Here is a 13,627-nt window from a genome sequence, read left to right as displayed (position 1 = left end):
GTTTTAAATTAAAAAAAAAGATTAAGCTACTCCTAATGCTTGCTAACACTCTAATCCAAACAATTTCAACAAAAAACACACAATTAAACTAAATTTAATGATCTTAGTTCTATGTTTAAACTAAAGAGAGCTAACATTCACTAAAAATTACATTCTATTGCATTGTTTGATGCAATGGATGCAAACTAAGCCTAATACAAACTATGTGTAAGCCCTAAGAACATGAAAAACCACCAAAACAACAACAAAAACAACAAATTAATCTAAAATTTAAGCAAAAAGCATTCTTTTCAAAAACAAAAAAGAGAGCTATTCTACACCAAATCTCACACAAATCACCATCAAATCCACATCTTTTTCATGGGAAACCATTAATCAAGATAATGGGCAATGGGTTATACGTAGATTAGAGGCAAAATGATGGAAAAAGCCAAGGGATGACTCCCTAGCAGCGGCGCCAAAAATGTTATGGCTCACTCTAACCCTCCTTGAAACACATCCAAAAAGATATTACTTGGTGAACCGCAATTGTCGTGTTGAGAATCTTTCTAATGACCGAGCTCATAACCCTTGAGGTCTCCAAGCTCTACAACTCCTTGAGAAGAAGCAATTCCATTGCAACTCCCTCGCGAGCCGTTATCACACTGCCGCGTTGCACTACGGGTCCTCGTCCCTCCTCTCACTTGACTTCACTCACACACACTCACTAGCATGCATTAGGGAGAGAGATTCGTAGGATTAGCAAGCATCCAAAAATGTTATGGCTCACCCTAACCCTCCTTGAAACACATCCAAAAAGAGATTACCTAGTGAACCGCAATTGTCGTGTTGAGGATCTTTCTAATGAGGACCGAGCTCATAACCCTTAAGGTCTCCAAGCTCTACAACTCCTTGAGAAGCAATTCCACCACATCTCCCTCGCGAGCCGTTATCACACCGCCGCGTTGCACTATGGATCCTCGTCCCTCCTCTCACCTCACTTCACTCACACACACACACACTCACTAGCATGCATTAGGGAGAGAGAGTCGTAGGATTAGCAAGCATCCAAAAATGTTATGGCTCACTCTAACCCTCCTTGAAACACATCCAAAAAGAGATTACCTGGTGAACCACAATTGTCGTGTTGAGGATCTTTCTAATGGCCGAGCTCGTAACCCTTGAGGTCTCCAAGCTCTACAACTCCTTGAGAAGCAATTCCACCGCATCTCCCCCGTGAGCCGTTATCACACCACCGTGTTGCACTACGGGTCCTTGTCCCTCCTCTCACCTCACTTCACTCACACACACTCACTAGCATGCATTAGCGAGAGAGATTCGTAGGGTTAGCAAGATCAAGACTCAATTGCACAATGGGAGAGTATGTTGTATTATGAGAGAAATTCACTTATATACATGGCCATAAGTGTTCACACTCACTTAAACTATGGCCAGCCAGGTACTTTAGGCTCATAAAAGACCTAATGCTATTACAATGACTACTCTCATAATATATCCATGAATTACATCACTTACGACTTTATCCTAACTTGCTACCACACGCTCTTGAAGCGGGAATCGCTATAAATACTCTATCGTCACACTATTGCGAGCGCTCGTCCAAGTTATAGCTTTGGACACTATTTCTTCATACCATGAATGTATGACCCTTTGGTGTATCTACCATGACTCCTTGATGTAAGATAATGGCGGTAGCTCTTGTTAATCCTAGAATTGGATTAACAAAGTCTTTTTTCATTATTCGGTTGCTTGAGAGTAAGTGACCCAAGGCACCCATGACTAATATTAAGGATTTTGTTTAGCCATTCATGCTTAATGTGTATGAGTCAGAGGGGGGATCTTAAGAGTGCTTACAACATACAAATGATGGGATTACACTATAACAAAGATGCTCTTCTTATGTCATCGTCGTGAACATTATTGATGAAGAAACCATGTTAATCAACAGAGGTTAATAAGTTGCTCAATAATTGAGGATGGGCCATGTGACTAGATAATTAAGAGACATCTTAGATAGGTTTAGTATCACACCAAATAGGCTACATGTAAGGGTGGATTTATATACCCATATCAAACCACATTAATCATAGAGGGAGATCTTCCAAGGACACATGGTCCCCAAGGTAAGGGCCCAACAATGGGTAGTACCTAGATGATCTTGAATGGGTAGTACCTAGATGATCTTGAATGGGTCTAGAAGTTCCACATTAATCATAGAGGGAGATCTTCCAAGGACACATGGTCCCCAAGGTAAGGGCCCAACAATGGGTAGTACCTAGATGATCTTGAATGGGTCTAGAAGTTACACTAAGATTATAGGTCTTATGTTTAGTCTATTTAGCTGGGTTTAATTGGACCCACCTAAGTCGACCTATCATACGATTACCCTTGGATAATATATATAGATGCATTTGGGGGATGACCTATCGATTACCCTTGGATAATATATATAGATGCATTTGGGAGCTTATATATCAATGTCTTTAAGATCTATCTTCACTATTTTATGCATATGGGAGCTTCACAATTTGTTTGAGATCTACATTCACTATATAGACACATTTAGAAGTTTCTATATCAACCTCTTTCAGATCTTTCATAGTACATAAAACCTCCATATTAGTATATTGCCATATTGCTATCTAAGTTCCTTTACTGGAGCACATGTGTGAGAAGCATTTTCCATCACTTGTAATCCTTATTTACAATAGTAATTAAATTTATTATCCATCTGTCTATCTTGATAAATCTTGTTCCTTGTGAAGACCATGTAGTTTGTGTTTGCATGGTATTAGAGCTTATAGTCTAGACAAGGATCTTTGGCAAGTTGCCGTGTTATCATAATTGAAAAATGTCTTAACCCGCACAAAATGTAGCTCCATGATCTTGACCACTTTTTAGGAAAGATATACTCTCTAATTTATGTTTAAAAATGAATGTAATGTTATGTTCATATGAGTTGTGAGTGGGAGACCATGCTAGGTTAAGAATGTAATTATCAATATCCAATTTGCAAGGTCCAATGCAAGCAATATTGTCAAATTCTACTCTTATTAGGAAAATTTTGGTATGGAGAAAGAAGGAATGTAGACATTTTGTGTTTCATCTCATCCCCAGTGTCAAAAACTCTATTATAAAACTAATTCAACATGTGTCTATAGCTATAAAAGCATGGTTGATAGACCACTAATTAGATAAGGTTTTTAAACCTTAAGAATCAATTAATCTAATACGACCAATAGGTAAGACCTAGTTCTATCCTGCAGGGGGAGCGTGGTCTCCTAAATGATTCTTAAAATAAAAATCACCCATAGAGTGACTGACCTTAACTTAGGCAACCTCTATTCTTGATTCCTAGAAACAATACTTTTTTCCTCATCTATGCAAGGCACAACCTGCTGGCCTAATCCCTCTAGATTAGGGTTGCCCAGGGACCTACTCACCTAACATAGAGCTTTGGGTTAACTTTGTTGGAAAGCTACCCGACTAATTGGGTCCACCTGCCCGTAGGATGGTGCCGTCGGGCATACCATCCTCCCACTTTCCACCCAACTCACGCATCAATTTTGTTTTCTAATTAATCCTACCAACCTATGTGACATATATAAATAAGTTCCTTAATTAATGACCTTACATAGTGTTTGTTTAAACAGCCCTTAACAATGATACAACAATGCTAGCAAAGAAGGGATTTAATAAAAAAATAAATACAATGTTCAACTCTATCCATAGCCAGATCTAGGCACAGAAACGAGATTGGCATCAAGGCAGGGAGAAGATATATCTATACTTTAACTTAATCAAGATAACAATACAATTGCTTAATTAAACCGCTTAATTAAACCATAGGATATGAGAAACAACATCATCTTCTTGAGAAAGCAACAATTTTACAAGAATTTTGGTATTTCAAAGCAAAGAAAAGTAGCACCTTCTTTCTTGCTTGCTAACATTAAAAGTACATTAAAAAAAACTCTTTTAAACGATTATTAAGCTAACCTAGCCATTAGTTCCTTGTGGAATTCCCAAGGGGAGAGTTGGGGCCGCATTCGGGGAATTTCATCTAGGGTCGTTATTATGCACACTTCTTGAGGCAGTATTTTGGCATCTTCGAGGAGGTGCCATTATTTCCACCTTTTCGTAGGCCACATCGCCGCGAACTCAATGCTTCAGTAGTAGGATCATGAATCGGAGTTCGTTTGCTCACTTTAAGAGCGTAAAACTCTTATGTGGGAACCACCTCTAAGAGCCAAAGTGTGCTTACTAAAGTCACCGCTATTGGGGGGAGGGGGGAGGAAAGACGTCCTTAAATTGAAATTTTCGGCAAAAGGGAGAGAAGGAGAGTCCTCCCTTAAGTCTATTCACACGGGGGGAGGGGGGAGCCGCGGGTGGGGGGGGGGAGCAGCTAAGGACACCCTCTCCTCAACACAAGCATGAGATTATTGAAAAAAAACATCTCTAGAGCCTACTTGAAGATAGGCTAAAAAGGGCTTACTGGGAGAGAGGCTGCAGAGGGTTGTCAGCCGGTACAATCCCGCACAGAGTGTCGAGTACAATCTCTGCACAAAAAAGTACTGGGTATGGATAATGCAGGGTGTCAGGGTATCGGCCATGAGGGGACTTGGGAGGGTTTATATAGGGGCTAGTGTACGGGTACGGGTGTAGGGAAAGGGAAAGGACGGTGTATGATGAAAGTACACCGATCTATGGCTGCATGAGTCTAGGGAAAGGGACGGTGCCTGTACGCGGGCAAAAGGTGAGATACGCATGTACATTCTAGGTCAGTGTCACATGGGTGTCCCCGTGGTGGCCAATGGGAACCGTACACTAGGGCGGTCGGCCTTTGGTCCTTATGCGGCCTGTAAAATACTATATTTGGGTAAAATCGCATGCAAATTCCAATTTTGGACTCAAAATTTTAAGATTCCAAGTGGAAATAGCTCAATTATTAAAATTGATGATTGTTACACTATAAAAAGACCATAAATTCAACTGTCAAATAGATATATATTATTATTGAAGATGGACATGTTACATCCTTTCCTCCTTAAAGAAATCAAGATGTCCTCATCTTGTCATGAATTCAAGGTGATCTTTTAAGAGTGTAGCTTCATCTTCCCAAGTTACATCCTCTTCAGGGTAATCTTTCCATTGTGCTAGATGTTCTATAAGAGTTCTATTTTGGAGTTGCCTTTCTCTGGAGTCTATGATCCTACTAGGTTGCAATTCAAGGATTCCTTGATTTGGGATTACAACTTGCTCATCATCAAGAATATGATCGAGATTGGCACATAAGGCTTTAACAAGTTTATGTGAAATACATTGTGGACCTTAATATGGGCTGGGAGTTGCAGCATATAAGCACTTCTGCCCAGACACTTGATGATTATATAGGATCTGTAATATCTTGGGCAAGCTTTTTATATTTCCCAAGTGACAGAGAGCTACGCTTGGGTCGCACCCACAGAAGAACTTTATCTCCTTCCTTGAAGATCCTTTCAGACCTCCTTGTGTCGACATAATGATTTTGCCAATCTTAAGCAGCTTATCTTAAGCAGCTTTAATATCTTTCTGGATAGCCTTGGTCTGTTCTTTCATCTCCTTGAGCATTTTTCTGGAGGCTTCGACTCTTAAGATTGGATCAAAGAAATTTAGAGGAGATAAACATTCCTGCCCATCGAGTACTTTGAATGGTGACATTCCTATGCTCTGGTAATAAGATGTATTACAGGCAAATTCTACTAGAAAGGTATTGAATCCATCTTCTTGGCTCCCGTCGTCCACAATAGGCTTTGAGAATTTCTTCAATTACTTGGTTAATTCTCTTAGACTGGCCATCAGTCTCTGGATGATAAGCTGTACTGAAGCAAAGTTGAGTACCCAGGGCCTGAAATAAGGACTGCCATAACTTTGAAGTGAAGTCAGAATCCTGATCTCATTGACTATCCTCTTCAGTAGACCATGAAGCCTGAAGACCTCCTTGATGAATAACTGGGCAACATTAGAAGCTTAAAGGTTTTCTTTGCCGGGTATAAGATGAGGTGCTTTGGTGAGCAAGTCCACCACCACAAAAATGGAATCATATCCTCCTTGTACAGTAGGGAGACTTGTGACAAAATCCATACTAATGCATTCCCACTTCATTTGGTAGATATCTAAGGATTGAAGCTTCCCAGGCATCTTGACTCTTTCAACTTTGATCCTTTGACATGAGAGACATTGCTTCAAGTACTGAAGGGCATCATTTTTCAAGCCCACCCAATGATAGATCCTCCTTACAGCATTCAAGTTCTTTGCATAGCCTGGGTGCCCTCCTGTAGTAACAGCGGGGCTATTATGAGCTTCGTGGGGGATTGGCTTCTTTAGAGCAGGATCCTTAGGAATACATAGCCTGTGATTGAAGTAGAGGCACCCATCATGGGTGAAGTAACCCTTGATTAGACTTTTCTCGTTCTCTGAAGTTCCCCCTTCTTTGATTAATTTTAGCATCCTTAGGTAATCAGGATAATGAATGAGACTTCTTTCACCTTGACCAGTATGGGATCATTTGGCATCGAAATTGCACTCAAGAAAGATGTCATCAAAAAAGACACGCAAAAATTCATCCAGGTAGGGATGAAATATATCTTGCATTAGGCAGTTGAAAGTTGCAGGAGCATTGGTTAACCCGAATGACATTACAGTAAACTCATAGTGGCCATAATGGGTATTGAAAGTTGTCTTGGGTATATCTGTTTCCTTGACTTTGATCTGATAGTAACCAGACCTCAAATCTATTTTTGAGAAAACCTTGGCCCCATGAAGCCTGTCAAGAAGTTCGTTGAAGCGAGGGATATGATACTTGTTCTTAACAGTGACTTGATTTAGCCCCCGATAATCAATGCAAAGACGAAGAGTATCGTCCTTCTTCTTTTGGAAAAGAACGGTTGCTCCCCAAGGAGAGCTACTGGCGCATACAAATCCTTGCTCAATGAGTTAGGAAAGTTGCTCCTTGAGCTCTATGGCTTCAGGGGGACAGACATCTTATTGGTATTTTTGAGATAGGTTGAGCACTAGGGATCAGCTCGATTTCATGATCGTCTTCTCGAGGAGGTGATAGCCGTGTAAGCTCATCAAGAAAGATGTCAGAGAATTCTTGGAGCCAAGAGGGTTATGATTCTTTACTAGGTTCTCAGCAGCTTTATTAAGCTTAACTAGGAAAACTTGTTGTCCCTTACATGCTCCCTTGAGAAGATGTTTTGCTTTAACTACCCTAGACTTAGGTTTACCTGTCTTCCCCTGAACTAATACTACTTGGCCGTGCTCATTTTTAAAGGTGATACTCCCCTAGTTACATAGCATTATTTACGATTAACCAGTCTATCCTAGACTTAGGTTTACCTGTCTTCCCCTGAACTAATACTACTTGGCCGTGCTCATTTTTAAAGGTGATACTCCCCTAGTTACATAGCATTATTTACGATTAACCAGTCTATCCCAAGGATCCCATAATAAATACCTAATGGCAAGACCCTAAAATGGCCATGAGTTTGTTCACTACCCAATTCAAAGTCAAGGTTTCCTACAGAGTGGTGAGATACTATTTCCTTTTTACTAGCTAGTTCTACAATCATTTTCCTAGCTGGTTTTTGACCCAAGTTTAACTTTTGTAAACACCTTGGAGAAAGAAATGAATGGGTACTGTCGACAAACAATCAATCAAAAGCTGGAATGGCTTACCATGATGAGTGGTTGGGGTTTGAATAACACCAAATTTCTTTATGTTCTTTTGCCGCATTGGACGGTGGCATGCTCTTCTTCAGCCATTTCAGAGTTGATTCTTCATTTATAGAGCACAGGCCGTGTGGGCAACTGCTCTGCGACCTCTGCCACGTCCACCACCTCTTGCACCTTGGTGAATGGGGATTCCACGGCCCTAATTCGCTCGAGCACTTTGAGGAAAGGATGTTGCTAGCTTGGGGCAGTTAGCCTTAAAGTGTCATGGCTCATTTGGAAGCAATTGAAACACACAAGGGCGTCTCTAGAAGAAGCAGCATCTGAGCGGGGAACAAGGGAGTTGGTTTGCCGACCTCTCGAGTGAAGTAGGGAGTATTTTGCTAGGGCTTCTTGTAAGACTGATCCTTAGGGTTTGGTTTAGGGTGAGATCTCTTCTAAGGCTTAGCTTTGTTGCCAGACAATTTAGCTCCTTCACAAGAGGTTTTGCTCGTATGAAAGTATCTTGCAATGTGCTCGGCCTCATTGCTTCAAGGCGGGAATCCAAAGGTTCATTCAAGCCTTGGTAGAAGCGGGCTACTTGTTTGGGAGGTGGCCATGGATGGGCATACTTCCAGAGAGTGATGAACTTCGAGTAGTATTCTTTCAGGGGTTAAATTGAACTACTTGAGGCTAAATAACTCAATTCATCTTGATAGATTCATGATATGGAGGGAGATACCACTCCTTCATAGCTTGCTTGATGTCATCCCATGTTTGGGAGTGTTCGGTGACTCCCTTGTTAGTAGCAGCACCATTGCTTCCATCAGAGTTTAGCATTCCCAGTGAGGCGAAATCGTGCAAGCATGGACTGGTTTGCCGCTCCAATACCGACAGATGAGAAATACTCATCCATTGCTTCAATCCATACTTCGGCATCCTTCTCAATTTTTGATCCTTCCCCCTTAAAGGAGGGAGGTTGCATTTGTTTGAGTAGGAGCTTCTTCTTCTGAGTATCTATGTATAGCGCATTGTGTAGAAGAGACTGATTGTCTTGACCATCATCGCCCCAAGATTAAATTTAGGATCATGAGATTCATACTTTACACTATGCTTATGTTATTTTTTAAGTAAAACTTTGAAATCACTTTATTTCTTAAATATTTACAACGACAAGATTTATTACAAAGATTTGAGACTAATATAATTAGTCTTATTCATCATAAAAGAGAATCCTAGGCTCAACTAAAGCATATTAAGTCTTGAGCGGTCCACATAGGTGAAATATGGAGGTTTCGCCGTGGTTTCTAAGATACGGAAGACTGATGGTAGGGGAGGTAGACTCTAGATTATTCTGTGTTCCATAACGGCTACTTTGTCGGTAGTAGGTAATACTTGCATTACTTGGTCATATACCCAACGATTATGTGGTATACGGTTCCCCTCTATGGTCACATAGTTGTCGGATCTAGGAGTACCCATGAACCAAAATAAGCCAACCATCTTCATTTTCTCGATCCAACGAATCCGCTTTAAATCGGTGCTGAGGTTCTCGATTCGGTCTACTCGGATGATAAAGTACCTCGGCCCACAATTTCAAAAGTGATCTCTACCCCATCCTCTTTGGATATGAGAGGGATGAGGGAGGGACAATTTCTCGAGTATATGTGCCATGGTACCGCAGAATTCAAAATTCGAAGAGCAACACGTTGTCTGTAAGACGCACTCGAAGACTAGGAATCTAGAGTAAGTGTCTCTCTCTTTCTACAATCATTCAATCACCAATTCAAATTTTCATAGTAAGGTATTGTTTCAGTTAGCCTTTATTTTAGGTAAAATATACATTCCGACACAACCTTAAATAACAAATTCTAGGAACTAACATCAGCTCTGATACCAATTGTATGGTCCCTCTCATCCTAAATAGGAAAAGCCTTAAGATAGTCTACTAGATCTAACAAGAGAAACAATATCCTACTCGTCAACACCTCGACTATGTAAAGATGTGAAGATACGACTAATAGGTGAGATCTAGTTCTATCCCGCAGGGAGAGCATGGTCTCCTAAATGATTCTTAAAATCAAATCACCCATAGAGTGATTGACCTTAACTTGGGCAACCTCTATTCTTGATTCCTGGAAAGAAACAAGGCTTTTTTTCCCATCTATGCGAGGCACAACTGCTGGCCTAATCCTCTAGAGAGTAGGGTTGCTAAGGGGCCTACTTACCTAATGTAGAGCTTTCAGTTAATTCTGTTGGAAAGCTATACGACTAATCGGATCCACCCGTCCGTAGGATGGTGCCGTCGGGACATACCATCCTCCCACTTTTCACCCAACTCACGAATCAATTTTATTCTCTAATTAGTCCTACCATGCTATGTGACATATATAAATAAGTTCCTTAATTAATGACCTTACATAGTGTTCGTTTAAATAGTCCTTAACAATGATACAACAATGTTAGCAAACAAGAGATTTAATAAATAAATAAATACAATGTTAAACTCTATCCATAGCTAGATCCACGCTCTTATTCCTTTACTTTACTCTGCCGATGATCTAGAATTCGGCCTTCTAGCCTCTACTTGGCAATCCCTATGGAACCATACACCTCATTGTTGTTTGGTAGCTAGCGAGAACTCTAGCCGACCTGTTGCCCTCTCAGGCTCCATCGCTTGATCCTCCCGTTTCTCGGAGGAATGTCTACATGCTAGGGTGGACTTATTCACCGCACTAGCGTAGGTACGTAGAACTATGCAGCATTCATAACACTCGCCTAAACTAGCGAGTCTCATCTTCCCAATGGTAGGAGGGATACCTTGGGCCGACTCCAAGTGTCGCTAACGTCACTGCCTGGCTACACAAGCACGAAAACCGGATTAGAATCAAGGCAGGGAGAAGATGTACATGTACTTTAACTTAATCAAGATAACAATACAATTGCTTAATTAATTAAACCATAGGATATGAGAACAACATCATCTTCTCGAGAAAGCAACAATTTTACAAGAATTTTGGTATTTCAAAGCAAAGAAAAGTAGCACCTTCTTTCTTGCTTAATTAATGCTAACATTAAAAGTAAATCAAAAAACCTCTTTTCAAACGAATATTAAGCTAACTTGGCCATTAGTTCCTTGTGGGATTTCCAAGGGGAGAGTTGGGACCGCATCTGAGAAATTTCCTCTAGGGTCGTTATTATGCACGTTTCCCGAGGTAATATTTTGGCATCTTCTTGGTGGATGTGCCATTCTTTCCACCTTTTCGTAGCCCACGCCACCGTCGCGAACTCAATGCTTAAGTTAGATCGCGAATTGAAGTTCGTTTGCTCACTTTAAGAGCATCAAACTCTTATGTGGAAACCACCTCTAAGAGCCAAAGTGTGCTTACTAAAGTCATCGCTAATGGGAGGGAAGGTGTTCTTAAACTGGAATTTTCAACAAAAGCCTACACCTAGAGAGAGAGAAGGGGAGTCCTCCCTTAAGTCTATTCACACGGGGAGAGAGAAGAGCAACTAAGAACACCCTCTCCTCAACACAAGGGTGAGATTGTTGAAAAAAGAAAATGCAGAGCCTACTTGGAGATGGACTGAAAAGGGCTTGTTGTTGTTGGGAGAGGGGCTAAAGAGGGCTATCGAGTACAATCCCGCATAGAGTGTCAAGTACAATCTCTGCACATAGTATCGGGTACAAGCAATGTAGGGAGTCGAGTTACTGGCCATGAGGAGAGTTGAGGGGTTTATATAGGGCCTAGTGGGTATGGGTATAGGGAAAGGGAGTGCAAAGTGGGGTGCAAAGGACAGTGTACGATGAAAGTACATCAGTATGTGGCTGCATGAGTCTAGGAAAAGAGACGGTCCGTGTACGTGGGTAAGTACGCATGTACCTTTTGGGTCAGTGGTCATATACGTGTCCACATGGCGGCCAGTGGGAACCGTACACTAGGGCGGTCGGCCTTTAGTCCTTATGCAGCTGTTGTACAGGTGCTCGAGTATGTGTATGGCATCTTTTTGGAGCAGGGACTCCTTTTGTCAATCGGACACCCGAACATGCGATACTACACAAATATCTTCTTTGACTCCTACAAGAGAGCTTCGATTGGTACTTTGCCCATACAAGATCGACTGAGACAGATGGACAAGGACAAAGCTAGACATCCCCATTGAGTGAGCACCCCTCAGACCACCACATGACCGAGGAGTACTCCGAGCGAGAGCACAATTTCTCAAGAGAGCTAGATGCTTCCGATCCCAATGACCCAAACCCTCCACTCACCAGCTCCAAATGCGAGACTAAGTACATAGTTTATGAGGAGGCCATACACATTAATACTCTCTCTCTCTCTCTCTCTCTCTCTCTCTCTCTCTCTCTCTCTCCAAGGAAGGGTGGAGGTGAGAGCATACGCAGATGAGGACCCCTCTCCCATCGTAGTTTTGAACACTAAATGGTGTTGTATTAAGGCAAAATGGTATGAAGATGACTTAGAATGGCTCACACACTAAGCCGTGCCATGCAAACAAGCTATTTAGATAGCTTGGTGCCTCAACCCATTTATGTATTTCACCCTAACTTCCTCCTAATATACAACCTTCCTTCTAATGATTCCAATCCAAACATCAAAAGTTTCTTTCACAATAGCACCTAGGTGTAGAGTTTAAAGCATGTGTTTTCTCAAAAGAATCAATAACACAATTACATTCTCATGCTCTACTAATGTGCAATTTCAGTTTTTTTTTTCAAAGAAAGAGCACACATTGCCACAATATTGTCTTGCATACACCACAAGTTGTATCTTCTTACATGGATCTTCAAAGCCACCCATGCCATACACAAACTTAGGAGCACCTTTAGAAGCAAAAAAAAAAAAAAAAAAAAAGTTTTGCTATAAAGGAAAAAAACAATATAAACTCTTTACCAAAACAATAAAGTTTCAGCTAGATTTTTTAAGTTGGAGAACTATGCTCACCTTCTTCTTATAGTTGACTTATAAAAACATGACAATTCATGGTGATACCATCACGTCAAAAAACATAAATTAAAAAAAAATCAACAATGTTCTTAAAAGGTGAATCTAAAGACATTGATACCATGATATGTAAATAATGACATTCAAGTTATTTTTGAACTTTCACAAATGCCTACTATTGCACTTCATACATCACGAAGACTGATAACACTAAAACTAGAGCAACAATTTTTGTTCATGCCATATGAGGATGCCCTTGCTCGAGCCTCCCACATAAACTAGCCTTTTACACTAGATGTTTGGAAAATAAAGTGCTTTGACCTTGAGAAACATACATATCTGAAGTTTAACCTTGAAGGAAATTATTTTCAAGTCCCGTTTAACATGGCCCTCACTTTAATGCAAGCAACATCTCATCTTTCAAAGTTTTTCCTTTGAGATGTTGGGTTCCTAATGTTTTGCATTCGAAGCTCCCTATTTTGATCCATAGTTGAGGTCGATTTGGGCTCCTAACGTTTTGCATTCAAATCTCCCTATTTTGATCCCTAGCCTTTCATATGTATATGTTCGTGTGTCTGTTCGTGTGTCCCTTATGATGCAAACATTAACAACTTTAGCTCGAACCAAAGAGTTGGACAAAGCAAAAAGTGCATTTATCAAATTCTATCTGAGAGTAGTTTGACCATAAAAAATAGTACCAGATGTCTATGTATTATTAGATTGTTCAAGTTCTTCATTGACACTACCATATACATTGGTCATCTCTTTTATAGCAAGGTTTGCTTTATCCTCTTGCGTATAAGCACATAGTGAATAGTGTATGCAAGCAACACTCACAAGAAGTAGAATCTTTCACAACACAAAACTTCAAACTCACTTGCACAATAATAGAGATAGAGAAGAATATTGATAGCAAAGCCCCACACCCATGTGCTCGTGTGAAGGGAGCTTCAATATGATGACATGGAGAC

This window comes from Cibotium barometz, chromosome 47 (genome assembly GCF_041138505.1).
Source record: "Cibotium barometz isolate CiBa-2024 chromosome 47, ASM4113850v1, whole genome shotgun sequence".
Lineage (NCBI taxonomy): Eukaryota > Viridiplantae > Streptophyta > Polypodiopsida > Cyatheales > Cibotiaceae > Cibotium > Cibotium barometz.
Note: the sequence above shows the minus strand (reverse complement) of the source record.